This window comes from Camellia sinensis, chromosome 5 (genome assembly GCF_055761805.1).
Source record: "Camellia sinensis isolate YWXY chromosome 5, ASM5576180v1, whole genome shotgun sequence".
NCBI lineage: Eukaryota > Viridiplantae > Streptophyta > Magnoliopsida > Ericales > Theaceae > Camellia > Camellia sinensis.
Genome location: NC_138965.1, coordinates 219,434,430 through 219,455,834, shown reverse-complemented (window position 1 = coordinate 219,455,834; position 21,405 = coordinate 219,434,430). Strand labels below are relative to the sequence as shown.

Here is a 21,405-nt window from a genome sequence, read left to right as displayed (position 1 = left end):
TCCATCTAGACTGAGTAAAATCCTCTCAGCAGATCGGCCTATGACAAACGCGCCATCGAGCGCATCGCCGCATTTTCCACTACTCTAACAAAGTGGTCAACTGCGACCCTGGCTTCCTCCCCTTCCGCCGAGCGACCCGCCAGCGCGCACGCGGTACAACTAGCGCGGCACTCATCGCTGGCTTGTTGATCCCTGTCTTCTCCTCACTAGGGCTTGAGGTTATTTCTGGTGCAGCTGCCACCATTGGCACCATAAAGACACTTAGGCCCAGGCCTTCCTTAGCCACTTGGGCGGATTGTTTTTCTGTGCCCTCCTTCATCTTTCCCTCCTTCAACTCCTCCTTTCCTAGAGCCTCCTCCACCCTTCTCTCCTTCAACTTTTTCCCAACAGGGGCGTCCTTACTCCCCTCAACGATCACTCTCTTTCTCTTCGTTCTCTTTAGTACTGCCTCCACCTCTTGTTTTCCCCTCTCCTTCAGTGGGTCCATAGATGGTGGCAACGAGGCAAAGTCAGTCAAGTTTTTATCCCCCAACGGCTTGGGACGCGGTCGGACCCGCCCCCTAATCACAAGTTTTGGGACCAGTCCCAACTTTGCCACCTTATATTTGTCTGCCTTGGCGAACACTCTCCTTTCTTCCGCCTCCTCCGCGCCTCCAGCTCTTCCCTCGTCGGATCCGCTTCTGTCGGTTGCGGTCTCAATCTCAAAGAAAATAAGGTTGAAGGAAGGATTAGCTCATCCCACTTCACCCCCTTCTCTTCCCTCCACTCCTTCACCTTCTTCACCCTATCTTCGGCCTCCACGCCTAGCTTTGGCTCTACCGATTTTGTGGGAACCTTCCATGATGTGCGAACTCCTGCCCCTCTGTTCGCTGACATGAAGAACCATCTCGGTCTCTACCCCTTCACCGAAGATGACAGGCCCGCCACCAGACCTCAGTCCGCCACTGCCTACAGAGTCACCCACGTCTCCTACTGACCGGAGGCCTTGTAGTAGGAAAAGAACTCCTCCACCATCATTTTCGTCCCTCCAGTAGCTTGCGGCCAGATGCTCGCGCAGGCCATCAGTATCTTCCAGGCATTTGGCATCAACTACCCTGGCGCCACCTCCAACTTGTTAAGTACCTCCACCACAATTTAGGGGAGCGGCAGCCTTAGACCTCCCCACAGTGTTTCCTCGTAGAGGGTGAACTCTTCTGGCTGTACATTCGATAACCTCTCCTTCGATGTGGGCACCCTCAACTCTATTTCCTTAGGAATCTGGTACTTCCTCCACACCTCCTCCAACTCCTCCGCTGTAAATGTAGATCTATCTGCCTTCATGTGCCACTGATCCGGCTCTAATTGGCTAACCGGCCTAGCGACAGCGATCATCGTAGTCGGACAAGCCCGCGTCCCTTATACGGCTCCCATCTCCTCCTTCCGCTCCACCTGATATTGTTCCGCCAACCCTACTGCGTCGTCTTCCTCTAGAGGTTCTAGTCTCATGGTTGGTACCTCATCTCGCGCCATTCCTTCTACGTGTCTGCGTATAGCTTCCGACGCTGGCACAAGAAAATTTGCAAAGTATCGTAAAGGCGTATCACACGAAACAAATGAGTTCACTTCAGGGATATGTTTTTTTACGATAAAGTAGGTAAAGCGAATAACCCCAAAGGCCCACGGTTTTCCTATATTCCAAGGGTCAAGATTCAATTCCGCCAGTTTGAAAATTTTTGAAAAACTCCGCCCTTGTCTTTTCACTGCCCTATATCACCCTATACCTTCACTTCTTATTAACGTGTCACCTCTCCCATTAAAGAATTTTGCCACGCGTACGGCCACGATCCATTACTCTGTTCCCCTTCCTTGTCTATTCCACTTCACTTCACCATGTGCCCCGCGCACCGCCACTTTCCCTTCTCATTCAGTCACCCTTTGCGATCGGCTCTCCTCATGATCGGTCTGTCCACTCGGCCACCCCTTTGCGATCGACTCTCCTTACGGTCGGTCTGTCTACTTGGCCACCCTTTGCGGCTGGCCCTCCTCACGATCGGTCCGTCCACTCGGCTACCCTTTACGGTCAGCCCTCCTCTCGGTTGGACCATCTACTCGGCCCCCCTTCGCGGTTGGCCCTCCACTCGGTCACCCTTCATGGCCCTCTACTCGGTCTCTCGATCGACCTCTCACAACCCCCGTCTTCTTTCTTAATCCCTTCGTTGGTTTGAAGCTACACTTGGGAATGGGGGACTACTGACATAGGTGGGTCCATAAAGGACATGGCCCACCACTTAAGGCCCAGACCATGATTCAAAAACTAAAACCCAACATTCTTGAAGCCTAACGTTACACCAAGCACCAATGACATCTAAACACTTGGCAAATGAAGAACCAGCCACATCAGCAGACAAAGATCCTGCAGAGTTATTGCACCACACATCAGCCATTAATGAGTTCCCCTGCAGCATTTATTACGATAACCCTTCACGTAGGAACAAAACAGCCTCACCATGAACAAGGCAAGCTAGAACATAGACTTTCGGCCAACATGACAGCTCTGAGTGGACAAGGAAATGATGAACGAAGGATTTAAGCAGGCTTCTTAGACGAAGAGAATGTTAAGTTTTCTATCTCCATCATCTCTCTACATCTTCACCACTCTCACCTCTCTAACTTGCTCGTCGGAGGGTTCACTGGGGGACTCCACGTTCCCTGTTGAACTCTTTTGCAAGTTTCTCTGTGGGCGTCATCAATTGGGCAACAGTTTAAGAAGCGTGGATCGACCGGCTTGTTCCCTCTGGAGCTCGCAGTTACATCATTTCCCATGTTTATTTGTATTGTGCAACCAATAGTTATTTTCATATGTAAAAACTGATTGCATATTTATTTCATGTTATCTTTGTTGATATGGACAATTTCATAAACCAATAAAATATAATGGGGTAGAGAATGAAGTATAGAAGGGAATAGGAAATCTTGATTCAATATGGACAATTTCATAAACCAATCAAATATAATGGGGTAGAGAATGGAGTATAGAAGGGAATAGGAGATCTTGATTCGCATTAAAAGGGGTGTATTTTAGAATTCTCCTTTTATTTGATATTCATATTATGAATTGTAATATTATATATCAATAAATAAATAAATAAATAACAAAAGTGTTTGCTTTATTAAATGAAATAGCAAAAATATGAGTAAAAAAATTATTATATTTGGAATGACTTTTTTATTTTTTATAAAAAAAATATGAAAAAAATAAAGAGAAAAGAGATTTTATATTTTTTTTTTGTATAATTTGTTGAATTTTTAACTTTTTTTTAATGATTATTTAACTTTTAAACTAAAATATCATATTTCCAAACGAGGTCTTAACTTCGATTGGCCTCTTTGTTATAATAATTCATTAGTACTAACCTATTGACATTTTACTGCGTGACTAGCATCTTCTGGTGACTCAAAGGAAATTACTAAAATAACTTGTTCCAAAACGAAACATAAAATTTAGATATAAAATTCATTTACAATTATGTGCCAATAACATTTATAAAATTATAAGGAGAATACTATGTATGTTTTATTTGAAAAAATAAATCATAAAAACACAATCATTTTATATATAAATAAATATTTTGTTGGTATAGGATTCCTCTAAATAAAAATATCCCCAAAGGCACTAAAAAGGAGCGTGGAATTGTCGTTTTTTCTCTTATCCTCAAAAGCACAAATAATCCTTTAATCTGGGCCAAGTTCATAATAAAATAAAAACCCTCATTTTAATGATCTCTCTCTCCCTTTTCTTTTCTTTTTTTCTCTCTCTCTCAATTTCCTTATATAGAGGTGAGGTTTAGGTTTGAATTTGGATTTGAGTATATATTTCGGGTTTGGATAAGGAAGATAGTAGCAGTAGTTATTGCGGATCCTCTAACATATATGGAATTTTTATATTTGATGAATATTTTCTTGTGAATAGATAACAGATAATTAGGAATTATTTTATTGCTATTCCATAGAAAGAGATCCTTCTTCCATAGATAGAGATCCAACCATAAATCTCTATTTATACTTCACATTGTTAATGAGAAAATTACAGAACTTTTTAATAGTGATAATGACAGCTCCAAACATGGCGACGATCACAGCATCGTTAGAGAGATCTCTGTAAAAATGTTCTCTATACCAAAACAGCAACATCGCCGACGACACAGACACAGGTGGTGGTGTTGGGTTCTCATCATCATCCTCAAATTCGCTTGAAAATCATCTCTCTAACTTCCATGATGCCATCTTGGACCTCAATTCTCACCTCTCTCTGCCTTACCATTGGGAATAATGTCTTGATCTAAAGGTACACTTCTCTCGAATATATATATATATATATATGTTGTTCTAATATGTTGATCCATAGATTGATTGTATTGGGTTCTGTAATCGGTTTCTATGTGTGTTGTTAGAATACCGGTTTTTAATCTTTCCTTCATAGCTAGTATGTTGGTTTTGTAGTTCAACACCATTGATGATTACAATTTGTTATTGTTGTTGCAGACTAGGGAGATGTATTACATAAACTGGAGGACAGGGATGAAAGAGAAAGAGGATCCGAGGACAGCAGCAATGATGGCGACGGAGTACTGGGGTAACTTTATTTAGAAGAAGAAGAAGATAGCTCTTACGATAGTGAGGATGGTGAGAAAGAAGACCATGTACTTGTAGTTGCGGGTTGCAAGAGCTGTCTAATGTATTTCATGGTTCCCGAATAGGTCGGAGCTGTTTGCCCCAAATGTTGTGGTCAACTGCTCCATTTTGATCCAGTGGCATGCAATTTGGTACCTTTTAACTAATTATAAATTATGTATCTAAACTAATGAGAATAAAGAAAGTCACCAAGTGGTATTGTCATGTGGTACCCTATCTGTACCTAATAATTTCTCTTGAAAATAGAAAAAATATTGGGTACCAATAATATCCGTACCCAATAATTTCTCATGGGTGTCCATAATTAATTTCAATTTATGAGATCTATCTCATCTCATCTAATTTTTTCTTTGTCTTTATTACCTATCTATTCATTATTTATTTCTTTCTTTATCAAGATTTAATTCCATCCGATACCAAAGAAAAAAAAAAATTCTTGCAAATTCCATTTTATGCTTCTCTGAGGGTCTGACAATGTTTGGAGTATAATCTTCTAAAATAATGCCACTGATAATGTGTGAATCTGTATATATATCAATTTTTTATTGCTAAAATAAATTACTAAGTATTGTTATACAAATAATATTCTTATGTAGAATAATATGAATTTTGTTTTCTTTTCATTTCAAAATAAAACTTTCACTATACGTAGCCTGCTTTTTTACCCTTTTTTAAAAATTTAAAAAAAAAAAAAAAAGAAGAAGAAGAGAAGAAAAATTCACACCTAGTCCTCTTGCCATACCCTAGGCAAGTTCAATTTTTAAATAGAGGCGAGTTATTTTTTAACTTCAATAAAGGGAAAGTTAATATTGTTGTAGTAATTGAGCCATATGCCTAGAATATGACACACCCCCAGCTTTATATTGATCCGAACACAAGTACAAAAAGTCTGTTTATAACTTGTAACAAGTTGAAAATTAATAATAAAAAAATAGAAATTGTACTCCAAAACACAGAGATATTGAAACACCAAACACATGACTTTAAAGTTTTTATATTTTTATTTGGAAAATGCCTCCGACCCCCAATGGGGGTACTGGGGGTCGCATGTGATTGGTGAAAAAAAAAAACTGTCATTTATTTATTTTTTTTTTTGTTTTCGGCCAATGTGGAGGCGACACCTCACTGGGGGTCGTCAGTGGAGGTCGCCCCACTGGGTGTAGGAATCACAGCCCTTTTTATTTTTAAATAGAAAACTTTATAAAATAAATCTAAGAGGTTACAAGTTTAGGGCATTCAACATCCCTACCAACAAAGGATTTTCAAGTTTCATGGTTTCATAGTTAAGAAATTAAAAAATTAAAAAAATAAAAAGAAAGGAAGAAGAAGAAGAAGCAGCCCAAGAACACCACCCTCAACCTAGGAAGCACGGATACAGATACGAGATACAGATACGATACGATACGGATACGGCGATACGACAAAATTTGAAAAATTAGGATACGGGTACGGTCGGGATACGTTCGTAAAAAATATTATTTTAACAATTTTTAGTAATGCAGTATGCATAAAAATAAAACCTAAAGCAAAAGATAACTTGATAAAGAAGAAAGATTCCTATAACACTAAGAGTCTTCAAGGTCAATAGCTTCAACTTGTTCCCTTTCATCAGTGAATATCACAAGACCTTAGCTAAAACCAAAAAACCATTCTTAAATAAAAATTTCAGCAAATATACTTTTTTAAGTCATCAATGATAGCCTAGGAAGCACGGATACGGATATGGTGATATGGGATGTGGATATGGCGATACGTCAAAACTTGAAAAAGTATGATATGGGTACAGCGGGGATACATTCGTAAAAAAAAAAATTTGTAATTTTAAAAAAATTTATAATTTATAATTTCAAACATTCATAAAACATCCAAAATTAAAAGCAAAAGCAAATGCAAATTAAACATCATCCTTATATGCCAACATCAAAAAAATAATGAGAGCAGAGAGAAGAAACGTGAAAGAGTGAGAAAGCGAGAGAGAAGTGAGAGAGACAACAAGGATACATCAATTTGACAAATTCTATTACTTTAACTCTCACTATATTCCTTTTATCAAAGAACTAAACAAAATATTATAAGTAATATGTAACTTCGAATATCCAATACTTCAAAATTAAGTATCCGATACTTCAAAATTAATAAAAAATTAATTAAGAAGTATCCGCTACTTTTAAGAAGTATCCGATACGTTTCCGCGAGTATCCGAGGAGTATCGGTATCTGATAAGTATCCGATACGGATACGTCACCTTTTTTGAAGTATCCGTGCTTCATAGCCCTCAACAAAGAAGAAAAGGATGAAGAAATGGAATGCATGTCAAAAATATTGATGATTCTTTAACTATGGAACATATGCTAACTTCAAGCACCTCCTTCAGCTTTCTTTTCTCAAGTTACGCCAAATTTAAGAAAGAAAAAGTTAAAACAATCAAAATAAGTTACACCAAATGAAACTAGTGTCACCATTAAAGTCAATCACTACAAGAAAATACACCTTTGGCGACTAAATTTTTAGTCACCAAAAGTCCTTTTTTAGTCGCCAAAAGTCGAATTTTCACTTTCCCTGACTAAATATTTTTGTCGCCGGTTTTGTGGCGAATACACGGTCGCCAATACCTTTGGCGACTAAAAAAGTTTTAGTCGGCAATATACATGTCTTCAGCGACCAAAAAATTTGTCGCCAACAGTCAATTCCATTTTTGGAAATTATACATTTAGCGACTAAAGTTTTAGTTGCCAATAGTGAAACTTTTTTTATATTTATACATTTGCCGACTATTTTTTTCGTCTCCAATAGTCAATCTGTTGGCGACCACAGAGTTCAGTCGCCAAAAGCATATTTGAAAAAAAAAAAAAATTACCTTCTGTGCCTGAGACCTCCAGGTTCCAAAGCTTTACAACACACTCCCCCCCACTATGCCACTAAACCATCACATGAATGTAATTGCAACATATATTATTTATATATTACTTTGACTGGTATTAATACAAAACTATATATATAAATATAATTATATATATTCAATATAATTTATGTAAAAAATAATTTATTTAGTAAAAAAAAATTTAGATCACTTTTGGCGACTAAATTCATTATTTAGCCACCAATTCTATAATTTTGGGCTACTAATTAATTTTCCGTCGCTAAAGAAATATGTTCTGCCTAAAAACTACCCCTTTCAGCGACTAAACTTGTTTTTAGTCGCCAAAAACGTCCCCTTTTGACTACTAAAGTGAATTTTAGTCGCCAATTGATAGTTTTTAGCTACTAATTTTATTTTAGTAGCCAAAAAGCTTGACTTTCAGCGACCAAACTGTTTTTAGTCGGCAAAACACATAGAATTGGCCACCACCCTATTTTTTAGTCGCCAAAAGCTATACTTTTGGCTACTAAATGTTTTTAGTCGCCAAAAACCTTAACCTTTGGCTACTAAAAATTTTTTAGTCGCTAAAACCCCTATATTCGGTGACTAAACTGACTTTTAGTCGCTGAAACCCTTATATTTGGCGACTAACGTCTTTTAGTCGGCAAAAGTGACCAATTTTGGCGACTAATTCTATTTTAGTCGCCAATTCTACTACTTTCAGCAACGAAAAATCCAGTTTTAGTCGCCAAATCTGCTTTTTGTTGTAGTGAATGGACCTTTTTAGATTAATAATTTGTAATAAGAAAATTTCTATTTGTAAAAAAAAAAATTTATGTGGTGATATATATCAACACTCTTTTTATTATTAAATACAATTTGATATTTCATAAAAGAGTCAATTAATAACTCACCTTTGACCACTAAGCCTGGTTTAAGAAAGGAAGATCTGGCTAAACTTGAGGTGGGCAATATCAAAACAATATTGAAATGAAGATAGCTCTTTCATTCAAAATCAATTGGGAATATTGAAATGGAGATAGCTCTTTTATTCAAAATCAATTGGGTGCGTGTCAACTTGTGACTCTTCTTTTGGTTGGACCGTCTCTTTTAATTTAATTAATGACATATGTTTGTCCGTATGTTTCCATTAAGTTCCAGCTAATTAATCATTCACATTCTATGACATTTTCTATGATTTTTGCTTCTCTTTATTGGGTGCTGTTATGGTGTGCAACCCCTTAAGGTTGCACACTATATGCAACCAACACAAAGGGTGTAAGTGGAAGGTGTAAACATAAAACAAGACAGCAAACAGAAAGGCGTAAGTGTAAGGTGTAAGTTGTACACTTAAGAAAAGTCCCTCTTTATAAAAAAAGCTTGTGTACAACACTTCTTTAATTTATTGAGGGAAGAAGTCAATACCAAAGTATGGGCTACTCAATTTTGGTGCACACCTCTCCGCCCATTATTTTTTTAATATAGTTACTCACACCTAAAATTTAGACTCACTTTATAGATCTAATCATATGTTAACAAAATGATTAGTTGATAATTAAAAATTATTTAATTATTAATTAATTATCTTTTTGACATATCATTGGATCTGTAAAGTAAGTCTAAAATGTGGACATAGATATCATTTTTCTTATTTTTTTGGAGGGGTCAATGAGTAAGAAATTATTTATAAATATTATTAAAAGCACAATGAATTGAATAATTATTTTTTTTAAAATTTTTTAACAACACATACCACCAACAACCACATCCATATTAAATGCTTAAATAAACAACTTTAAAAAAAAAAAAGTTTATAATAGAAAAGAAATAATTACTTGGGTAAATTATACTTTCTAGCTTTGAACTTTCATTTAAATTTTATTTTGATTCCTTATTTTCCAGTTATAACAATTAAATTTTCCAACTTTAACCCATATTTCAAGGTGATTTTCTTGTCACCCTATTGTTTAAAATTTGAGTGAAAATTAAAATTTAAAGAATTAAAATAAAATTTGTGTAAAATTTATTTAATAAATAAATTCTAGGAGATTTTTTTTTAAAGTCCATGATATCAAGATTTTACAAGATAAAAGACATATAATATCTTTATAGTAGTTAAGGTCCTTAATATTTTCATAGAGAAATTTGTCCGATTCAAAGAAATTTGGTCCGACTAAGAGAAATTTCAATTTTTCTCTATGATCATACTAGAGAAATTTTAAAATTTCTCAATTTCTCTAGGCCGGGACTGAAATTTCTTTGAGTCAAGCGAAATTTCTCTGAGTTAAAAAATTTTTCTGTGAAAATTTTGGAAAACCTTACCTAATAAAAAAAAATATCTTGAATCTCTCTTATTACACAAATTAAAAAGAAATGTTTCACTAATTTTCTCCAAATTCTATGCACATATTTATATTTCTACTACCCAAATTAGCCACCATGAACATGCAGTTCTTGTTTACCATTTATCCCAATAAACAGTGAAAACAAAACAAGGCCGAAAAGAAAAGAAACATAATACAGAACAGTGGAATATAAAAGAGAATATTTTGATCAGCTTTATTTTGTTGGGAAAAGGACACAATTACAGGGGAAAGGTCACTGCCTCTCTGCTCACCCTTCTATGAGTTATTATTATTTTCAAAGTGTTCCCACTTCCCCCACCACTGTTTTTGACCTTGTGTGGGCCACTGAAATATTATTGTTTTATTTTTCAAAAAAATATTATATGCTTAGAAAAATAACAGAATAGATGTCAAAATTTAAATATATATTGGATTTAAATTTAATAAGGTGTGAGTGATGTTCAAAAATAGTTATTTAGGGCAAGTTTGGTTATCCTAAATAAGTACATACTTTTTATATTTTTTATCTTTTTTCCATCGCATCATCTCTCTACTTTTCTGCACACCTTTTCGTAAAAAGACAAAAAGTGCACTTATTTAGGTCATTCTAAACAACCCCTTAATCTAAATAGTTAAAAATATTAATTTTTTTAATATACTTTTTTTAAAGTGATAATTATTATTTTTTTTGTTGAACTTTCCTCAAATTTAAATTTAAATTTAAAAAAAAAATGAGTGGCCCATGCAGTCTATCATGATTCCCGTTTAATAATCTGAACTATTCATTTTATAGAATTTTCATTCTATATCATTTATAAAAAAATTAAGTCAATCTAATAATCCTAATATTTTTTTTGGGCAAATTACATATACACCCCTCGAGGTTTGGCTAAATTACAGATGCCCCCCTCAGGTTTGAGAAATTACGAATTCCCCCCTGAATGCTATATTTGCATAAGAAATTAGGGGGTAATTTGTTATGAAATATAAACCTCAGGGGGCAAATTGTTATGAAAATACAAACCTCAGGGGGCGGGATGTAATTTCTGAAACCTCAGGGGGTATCTGTAATTTAACCAAACCTCGAGGGGTGTATATGTAATTTGCCCAAAAATTATATCATTTTATTTTTACTGTCAAACAAAAGTTACGATTATTGTATCTATTTAATTTTTTTTGATCATTTTATTTTAAGTCAAAACACTCATTATTGTAACTTTATATTATAATAGCAAATTTATCACTACTACATCATCCAGACATATAAATTTTGTTCGAAAATAATTTTATTTTTGGTATATAAATATAGTATTAATTAAAGGTAAATTACACTTTTCACCTTTAAAATTTAACTCAAATTTTACATTGGTCTCTATTCTTTTAATTTGAATAATTTAATTCTTACACTTTAAATTTAATTTCAATTTAATCATTTAGTTTAAAATTTTGTTAATTATTTTTTCTTTGTGTACAATTTGAACAGAATAATCAAATTAAAAAAAAATTAAAGTGTAAAAATCCAACTGTTTGATTTAAAATAACAGAGATAAAAGTAAAATTAAATTAAAAGAGAAATTTACCGTGAATTAAAGAAGCAAATTTGAGTCCCAAGGCAACAGGTGGAAATGGTAGGGACAAAGATAGGAAGAAATTAAAACCATGATTCCATACCTGTTATCAACCTTCTGGGCTTGTTTGGCAAGTTGGTTCAATGCCAATTTTTGGTTTTTAACCCATTTTTAGTCATATTACCTCTTATATTTTTTACTTATAAAAAAACAAAAATGTCAAAAAAAGTTAAAAAGTCGGTTTTTAACCAATTTTTCAAAACACTTCTATTTTTGCTTATAGTTTTCAAATTAAGATTCCAAATCAATTGCAAAACACATTTTGAAAATATGTTTGGTAAACCAGAGAGTTTTTAAATTTTTGGTCTACTCGGTTGTTCGCCCGAACAACCGCCTAGACAGCTTTTAAATTTTTGAGTCTACCCAGTCGTCCCTCCGGACGTCCGGCTAGTCGACTGGCCAGTTGACCGGAACAATATATTTTTAAAAAAAAATCAATTGGCATCTGTTATCTGATATATATATATATATATATATTGATATTTTTTAAACATAGAAAATATTTTTTTGACACCAAAATGACATTATTTGGATGTTTATCTAAAATTAACCAAAAAAAAAATTGAAATAAAAATTAATTTGTCACGATAATTTTTTTAAAAATAAAAATATTTTTGGAATTTTTAAAATTTTTTAAATAATTTTTTTTTTGTTAATAATTATTTTTTCGAATAGAATTTTCAATAGAGTTTTAAGTCGTGCTTGATTGTGAGTTATAAGTTTTTAAATTATAACCAAATAAATTCTCTCTCTTCAAATCATAATTTCAAAACTCACAAATTCAAAATACAACTCTACACTCAAATTATAACTCTAAACACAAACTAAACGAACTCAAAATACAACACCACAGTCAAATTATAACTCTAAATACGAACCAAACGCTAACTAAAGGTGGCAATGAAAAGGGGAGATCATTATCATGGAAGCTGGCCTAAACACCTTGCGACCAAATGGTGCCCCCTGTCGTTGTAATTCTGTCTCTCCTCTCAAGTCTCAGCCTATTTCGTCCTAAAAGATTCTATTTCTGAATTTAGAGAGAGAGAGAAGAAAGGAAGCTTTCTTTTTAGTTGCCTGACAGAGAATCTCAGCAGGAAAGGGCTTAAAAGGGCAGAATAAAAGGAGATAGACGGAGAGAAAGAGACAAAGATAGATAGACAGTCAAATAGAGAGAGAGATGGTGGTAGAGTGATGAGTGAGACGATCACAGTCCATATATATATATATATGATTTTTTTTTTTTGATTTTTTTTTCTTGATAATCCTAAAGTTAAGAATGACGGGAAGATCCGTAGTGCCCTGTGTTGGACAATCTTCACTGTATTTAAAAAATTTAATTCTATTGTGTACACAATAACAATTAGAATTTAAAGAAATAAAGAAAATGAGAGAATTTGTTTGATTACAAAAATCAAACTCGAAATAAAAATAATAAATAAAAACAGATTTTATTTTGTTACAAAAATAAAATTTTAATCTGATTTTAATAAATAAAAACAACACTGAAAATAAATTAAATAACTTACTTGATTTAATTTGTTCGAATTATTTTCTAATCAAGTCCAGTGTTTGACACTGTGTCCTTAAGACAGATTCGTCCTCTCCACGGTGCTTTCAGAATTTGGACGTCTATCTCCCAGGATGAAATGACCTTACCACAAACAATAGCAGCACTACAAATTGTTTGCCTTACGAACACACTAAGTGTTTACACTCTTTCTTTCAGAAATAAAATGCAGCAAGATGAAGAAGTTTAAAGCAGAGAATGGAGTACGAAAAATTGGAGAGAAATCCAAATGGGAGGCTAGTCTATTTATAGATGTAAAGGTAGCTCTTGGATTTGAATTGAACAGGTATGAAACCTGTTAGTTTCAAATTTAAACAGATTTGAATCTGTTGGGTTAATAAATCAAACAGATAAAAAACGGGAAGGGCTCTGTTTGGATGAGCAATAAATCCAAACCAGTTTAATTCTGTTTGAAAACGGGAAGGGCCCTGTTTGGATGTACAGAAAATCCAAATCAGTTTAATTTGAATTCTGGATTTTATTTTAATAAAATTAAATTCAAATATTTTTGGCCCAAAAAGATTAGAAGCCCAACCACACACCACGCACCCAGCCCGCCCGACCGGACGGCCGGCGGCGGCGCGTGCGTGTGGTGATTTTTGGGTCCAATGGGTCTAGCCCATTTTGCCCATAACCTCTCCCTCTAAAACACTTGGGTACCCCTTGGGGCACACCCCAAGTATGTCACCCTAAGCCTTATAAACCCTTTCAAAACTTCCCACCAAATCAATGTGGGACAAGCCAATTTACAACTTTAAGGAATTTCCACCATAACTCCATTTCCATGGAACACACTTTGGCTTCAATTTCCCATTCACTCGGTAATGGTTTTGAGCAACCAAATATACCATGTGAATCACAACGCGGCATAGAACGCGTTACCACTTTGACCCGAGTAAATCGATGCTCGGGGCCCACCTAAAAAATAGACCAAACTTGAGAAAAAATTCTGGTTTTACCCAGAATTTTTCTACCATTTCCAACACCCTGCCCTTCCAACAAAATTTGAGTGGTACGGATCACCATCGTGAATTCTATGGAACTTGCAGTAAAATCTTGAGGGATATAAAAATGAGTCTCGAAAGGAGTTGCTTTCTCAAGAAAACAGTGACACAAATTTGTGAGATCTTATATTAATTGAACTCTTAAGGGAAGAACATATACGCTGTGTTTGGTTCATGGATTTAGAAAATAATTTGAAAAAAAATAAAGAAAGGGTGTATGAAATGAATATGAAATTTAATTATATTTTATTCACATTTTACCTTTACTTTCTCTTTCACTTTTCATCTCACATCAAATCCATAAACCAAACACCAGGGTGGGAAACCTTTTCACATAAAACTTCATCCAACTAATCTATGTCATGTACACTCAAAACTTTAACCTTTATCATTGTGGGGATCAATTTTATGATTTTATCTAACAGATGCTAACAGTGCAGAGCATGGCTTATTTAAAAGAAGTCAGATCCCAATAATAAGAGAAAATTACATATCAGATTACATAATTATAGATTAGTGAAAAAAAATATAAATATTAATAATCAAAATCATAATTTTTTTAATAATTTTGTAATTTTTTATTTTTTTTGACAGTGTATTGGATTGTATTTTTCCCTAATAATAACTAGTAACCTGAGGCTCCGTTTGTTTTCAGAGGTAGAATGGAAGGGATTAATAGTGAGGGGATTTGTACAAGCACGAAATAATCTTCTCGTATAATCCTGTTGATCAAGTTTGCACTCCCCCAAATATCATTGCTTTGCCACCTAAAAACAAAATGTGACAAAAGGCGGAAGCAGCACATAGAGAATGAAGGAGATGGATTACGAAATCAAAAGGATATAAATTTGAAAAAGATTAAAAACATTTAATAACATTTAAATTAAACATTTAAATTAACTTACAATTACAATAGCAGTAGGTTAATTTAAATGTTTAATTTAAATGTTATTAAATGTTTTTAATCTTTTTCAAATTTATATCCTTTTGATTTCGTAATCTATCTCCGTCATTCTCTATGTGCTGCTTCCGCCTTTTGGTATCAGAGCCAAGTGATGTTGTATCCTGTTTCTAATTGTTTTGCTGCTTCTACTCAATCTTCCTTATTGTTTATTTGATTAATCTTGTTTTCCGTTCATCTTAATCACCCACAAGATCAGTCTATTCTATCCACCTAGTTTAAGTCACCCACTTTCGTCCCTGTCCTAAGTAAGTCCTTAGTGTTAGGCCGTGTTAGACTCAGGGGTCTTCCGAATAGGGTATGTATGTATACTAGGTATGAGGTAAAACTGACAAGAATAGGGTATGTATTAAGATATCTGTAAAACTGATTAATTAAACAGAACAATGAGTCGATTATTTAGAAGTAACTCATCAGTAAGTTCTAGGTCAACAGCTTTGCCCTCAATACCTAATCAAGGATTAGTCATTAATGAAGAAGATGTTGAGATACAAAATGATAAATTTGATGCTGGATGGAATATACCCAAACTGCCAATTAAAGAAATTTATAAAACTACTTTTTTACAGAATGTTTTTAAAGTTGCTTTCCATGTTAAAACTATTGAACAAGTTTATGCTTTAGAAAAACCTAGAGAAACCTGTCAATTATTTGATAAAAATTTAATCAAAAGACATTTAAATAATGGTTATAATTTTATGCATATTGGCTTAATTCAAGTAGGTGTAAATCCATTGACAATGGTAGGAAAAAACACTTATGTTTTATTATGTTTAAGAGATGCTCGCTTTCTTAATTATAATGATAGTTTAATGGGTATGATGGAAACTGGTCTTCATAAAGGTCCAGTACATTTTAATTGTTTTCCTGATTTTACACTTAGTTTACGCGATCCACATATTCTCGCAGCATTAACATTAAACATTCAATTACATGGTTCATTCACTGAAATGTTAGAAAAAGTTCATAATATTGCTTTAATTTACCGTGTTCATTATAAATGCATGCAAACTAATTTAAATGTTCATGCTTTGCATAAAAGCCCTAAAGATAAAACTTTATTAATTCAAAGCAGTAGTAGTAGTGAATCCAACATTAATATTCCTCAAATGATTGAATGGAAGAATATAGATTTACCTGATCAATGGGTTACTGTCAATGAAAATTACAAACACAATCAACAACAATCCTCAATTCAAGATATTCAAGATATCCAACAATACAATGATGGTTCTGTCCGAATTAAATTTAATCGAAGTCAATCCTCTAGGCATAGTACATCTAGTGTCCCTACTGAAATTACAACTGAAGATGAAATATTTAATACTCCTTTATTTCGAAAAATAGTCAAATACATCTTGGTCAAACCAACCAAACTTCCCAAAATAAACTAAAAGGAATTGATAATTCTACCACTTCTCATATTAGTAAACCTGTTTATACTACTCCCACACATTTACCAGAAAAAGACATTGCTTCAAATACTTCTTCAACTCAAACTAATTTCGAAGAATTTATACCTCCGGTAAATCCTCAACTCATGACAATCAAAAAGGATTTTACTCCTGATTTAGATAAATTATTTATTGACTTTAGATCCAAAGAAAATAGAACTAAAAGACATGCTTATCGTGCTCAATATGATTCTACTCAACAATCCAAAATAACTAGAAAATGGTATGATTTTATGGTTCAATATGGTTTTGAATTATCTTTCTTTGACTATATGGATCAATATTACAAAAAGATCAACACAATCACAAAACATAAATGGAAGACTTCTCCTAATACTTCTGTTAGTTCTAATCATCCTCCATTAGAAAATATAATTATTGATCATCAAGGTTCTGAAGTCCCAGTCTCTCCTTTTAAATTGCCTGGCACTGACCCTGAAATTAAAAAAATTATTGAACAAAATAATTATACTAATCAATGTCTAAAAACCATTGGTAAACAATTAGATAAACTAGAAACTAATTTAGATGAACAATCTACAAAATCTACTAAACCCTTAGATCAACCTTTACTTAACCTCCCTAGTCATCGTTCTAAACGAACAAGCCTAATTACTAATGATCAATCTACTGTCAAAGCCATTGAACACTTATTTACTAAGTTAACTCCCAATGATACTTCTACATCCAGAGATAAAGGTCTTACTGTTTTAAATCAACAACCTCATACCAATACTGTTTTCGATCAATCTAAAACTGACACTACTGATAATGAAATAAATCAATTAGCCCAACAATTTCACTCTTCTAATCTTAATAAAATTCATTATCCCAAAGTTAATCCTCAAACTACCAAAAATTGGTATTCTCGACCTACTCTACCTGATCTCCAATTTGAAGAAACTAATCTTAATAATCAATTTTCTGTTTCTGCTAAAAAATTATATGAATGGAATATTGATGGTCTTAGCGAAGATCAGATCCTTCAGAAATTAAATCATTTATCTATGGTTGCAAATAGTTATCTTAGCAATTATCCCCAATATTCTCAACCTGAAATTATTTCCTTAATTACCTCTGGTTTCACTAGCATGCTCAAATCCTGGTGGGAAAAATATCTTACTGAAGAACAACGTGACTCAATCATATATGCTAATCAAACTGATGAAAATTGTCTACCTATCTTTGATGAATCTATAGGATGTTGTCACCCAGACGGAATTAATCAATTAATCTATACCATAGTCCGACATTTTATTGGTACACCTACAAATATATATTCTCGTATCCATGATCAACTAAGTAATCTTACTTGTTCAACCTTAAGTGATTTTAGATGGTATAAGGATGTATTTACTTCTCGAGTCATGTTAAGAGAAGACTGTACTAAATCATTTTGGAAAGAAAAATTTATTAATGGATTACCTAGCTTATTTGCTCACAAAATTAGAGATGTTCTTAGTCAACCCACTGGTGTTATTGAATACGATAATTTAACATATGGTGATATAATTAGCACTATTCAAAAAGAAGGTTTAAAAATGTGTATTGATCTTAAACTTACTCAAAAAGCTAATAAAGATAAACATAAAGCTAAATATGAATAAGGCAATTTCTGTGAACAATATGGTTTACCTTCTGTTGCACCCTCTCGTAGGAAATCACACAAATACTCCAAACATAAACATAAACATAAATCATCATACAAATATTCTAGTAAACATAAAAAGAATTATTCCCCTTCCAAATCCAATGATAAATTCTATACTAAACCTTAAAAAAATATTATAAATCCAAATCACATCCGAAATCTAAATATACCAAAGATATTACTTGTTATAACTGTGGTCAAAAAGGTCATTATTCAAATAAATATAAGGAAAAACAAAAACTCAAAGATAAAGTTAATCAACTTCAAATTGATGATAACTCCAAAAATCAATTATATGAAATCTTTCAATTAAATCAATCTATTAGTAGTTCCTCTTCTTCTAATCATCCCGATACTTCGTCTGATTACCAATCACCTAGTGATGATTCTGATAACAATATTAATATAGGATGTAATGATGTTTGTTGTAAACCAGTTAAACAAATTACTGTTCTTACCAAAAACACTCAAGAAGAATCTGCTCTTATTGACCTAATTAGTAAATTAGATGATCCCAAATTAAAACAAAAACATATTGATAAACTAAAATCTTTATTGATCCATTCAGATACTAAACCAAAGTTTGATAAACCAATAATTAGCTTATCCAAAACTTTAGAAAAATTTAAAAATAAAAAAAAGAGAGGTTACATTGCAAGATCTACAACAAGAAATCAATCAGATTAAACACACAATCAAAGATTTACAACATAAAGATAAAAAATTAGAAGACGAAATTATTACATTAAAACTTAATAAAAGTCTAGATAATTTCCAAAATAATGATCAAGAATCTCCACATGAATCTGAACATGATTCTGATCCCACTAATCCTGATAATTTGTTATTTGATAATCGATCACATCAATCTCAATCCAACAATTCTGAAGAAAAACGGTTAAGTCTAATTAATAAACTTTATATTCAAAAATGGTATTCTAAAATCAAAATAATTGTCAATGACTTTGAATTAGAACTAATTGCTTTAATTGATACTGGTGCTGATTTAAATTATATACAAGAAGGTTTACTTCCTACTACATATTATGAAAAATGTCAAGAGAAATTAACCTCTGCTAATGGTAGTAAAATGCATATCAAATATAAATTACCTAAAGTTCATATTTGCCAAGATAATGTATGTTTTAAAACCTCTTTTGTTTTAGTTACAAATATGACTGATAAAATTATTTTAGGTTCCCCATTTATATATTTATTATATCCATTTACTACCTCTAGTACAGGAATAACTACACATGTTTTAGATCAACCTGTTACATTTAAATTTTTATCTCCTCCTGAAATGTTAGCATTAAATCAATTAAAAGATTGTTCTATTTCTCATACAATTAGTCGTTTAACTCGACATTTAAATTTTCTTAAAGAAGAAATTAATTATAAACGCATTGACCAACAATTAACTGATCCAGTTATTATTTCCCAAATTAATGATTTCAAATTAAAACTTGAATCAACTGTTTGTTCTACTTTACCTACTGCATTTTGGCATAGGAAAAAGCATGTGGTTACTTTACCATATATTAAGAATTTTGATGAACGACAAATTTCTACTAAGTCTAGACCAATTCAAATGAATCATGAATTACTTGAAATATGTAAAAAAGAAATTAATGAATTATTAAAAAATCGAATAATTAGTCCAAGTAAATCACCATGGTCTTACCCTGCTTTTTATATTAATAAAAATGCTGAATTAGAACGAGGTGTCCCTCGCTTGGTCATTAATTACAAACCATTAAATGCTGTTTTAGAATGGATTCGACATCCTATTCCTAATAAAAAAGATTTAATTAAACGACTTAGCCAAGCTGTTATTTTCAGTAAATTCGATTTAAAAAGTGATTTTTGGCAAATACAAATTCATCCTAGAGATAGATATAAAACTGCATTCAACACACCCTTTGGCCAATATGAATGGAATGTCATGCCATTTGGCTTAAAAAATGCTCCTAGTGAATTTCAAAATATCATGAATGACATATTCAACCCATTTAGTCATTTTTCTATTGTTTATATTGATGACATATTAATTTTTTCCAAATCAATCAGTGAACATTGGAAACATTTAACTGCATTCTTTTACACAATTAAAAGTCATGGTCTTGTCATCTCTGCTCCTAAAATTAAATTATTTCAAACTAAAGTCAGATTCTTGGGCTATGATATTCATCATAATACTATTTTACCCATTAGTAGATCCATTGAATTTGCGTCCAAATTCCCTGATGAAATTTTGGATAAAACCCAATTACAAAGGTTTTTAGGTTCCCTCAACTATATTGCTGAATTTTACAAAGACCTTAGAAAAACTTGTCAACCCTTGTTTGATAGGTTAAAGGATAATCCTCCTCCTTGGTCTTCTGTTCATACTTCTATTGTTCAACAAGTCAAACAATATGTTAAGTCTCTTCCTTGTCTTGGTATTCCTACTAAAAATTCATTCAAAATTATTCAAACCGATGCTTCCGATATAGGTTATGGTGGCATTCTTCTTCAGAAAGTCACTCCTCAATCATCTGAACAAATTGTTCGTTATCATTCTGGTGTCTGGAATAAAGCACAATTAAACTATAGTACTATTAAAAAAGAAATTTTATCTACTGTCTTATGTATTCAAAAATTTCAAGATGATATTTTAAATCAAAAATTTTATTTCGTGTTGATTGCAAATCTGCTAAATATATTTTGGAAAAAGATGTTCAAAATCTTGCTAATAAACAAATTTTTGCCCGTTGGCAATCCATTTTAAGCATTTTTTATTTTGATATTACATATATCCCTGGTTGTCAAAATTCCCTGCCTGATTTTCTTACCCGGGAATTTTTACAGGGGGTAAAGGATGACTGCACCATTTACTTCTTACCATAAATCCCGAATTACCTATTTCAAAACCCAAATTAAACAACTTACCCATCGTATTCACCGTCTCAAATTAGTCAGACCAACTACCAAAAGAGCCCAATATATCATTTACCATCAGATTCAAGCCCGTCGCAATTTACTTGCTCACAACTACAACTGTTTACATCGCCATCAAGATTATTTAGATCTTCTTTCTGGCTGCTAACCATTGTTTCTTGCTCAACAGATGTCTCGTCCAAGGCCTCCCTCCAAGGCTTTGGTCTCATCCTCCAGTAAACCTAATCAACTTATTGTCCCTCCTCCTTTAGAGACAGTCACCCAATCTCATTCACTTGAAACAGTTAACCGTTACCAAACTCTTGGTAACATCTATCATCCTGA

The 21,405-nt window shown here is 33.1% G+C and overlaps 1 pseudogene across 1 annotated transcript; it reads left to right on the top strand.

Annotated features, from left to right (window-relative positions):
• Positions 1–3,903: 3,903 nt before the first annotated feature.
• Positions 3,904–4,962, top strand: LOC114275119 (protein CURLY FLAG LEAF 1-like; annotated as a pseudogene). The gene is made up of 2 exons (XR_014329043.1): positions 3,904–4,324; positions 4,522–4,962. The product of XR_014329043.1 is annotated as a protein CURLY FLAG LEAF 1-like (transcript).
• The last annotated feature ends 16,443 nt before the right edge of the window (positions 4,963–21,405 follow it).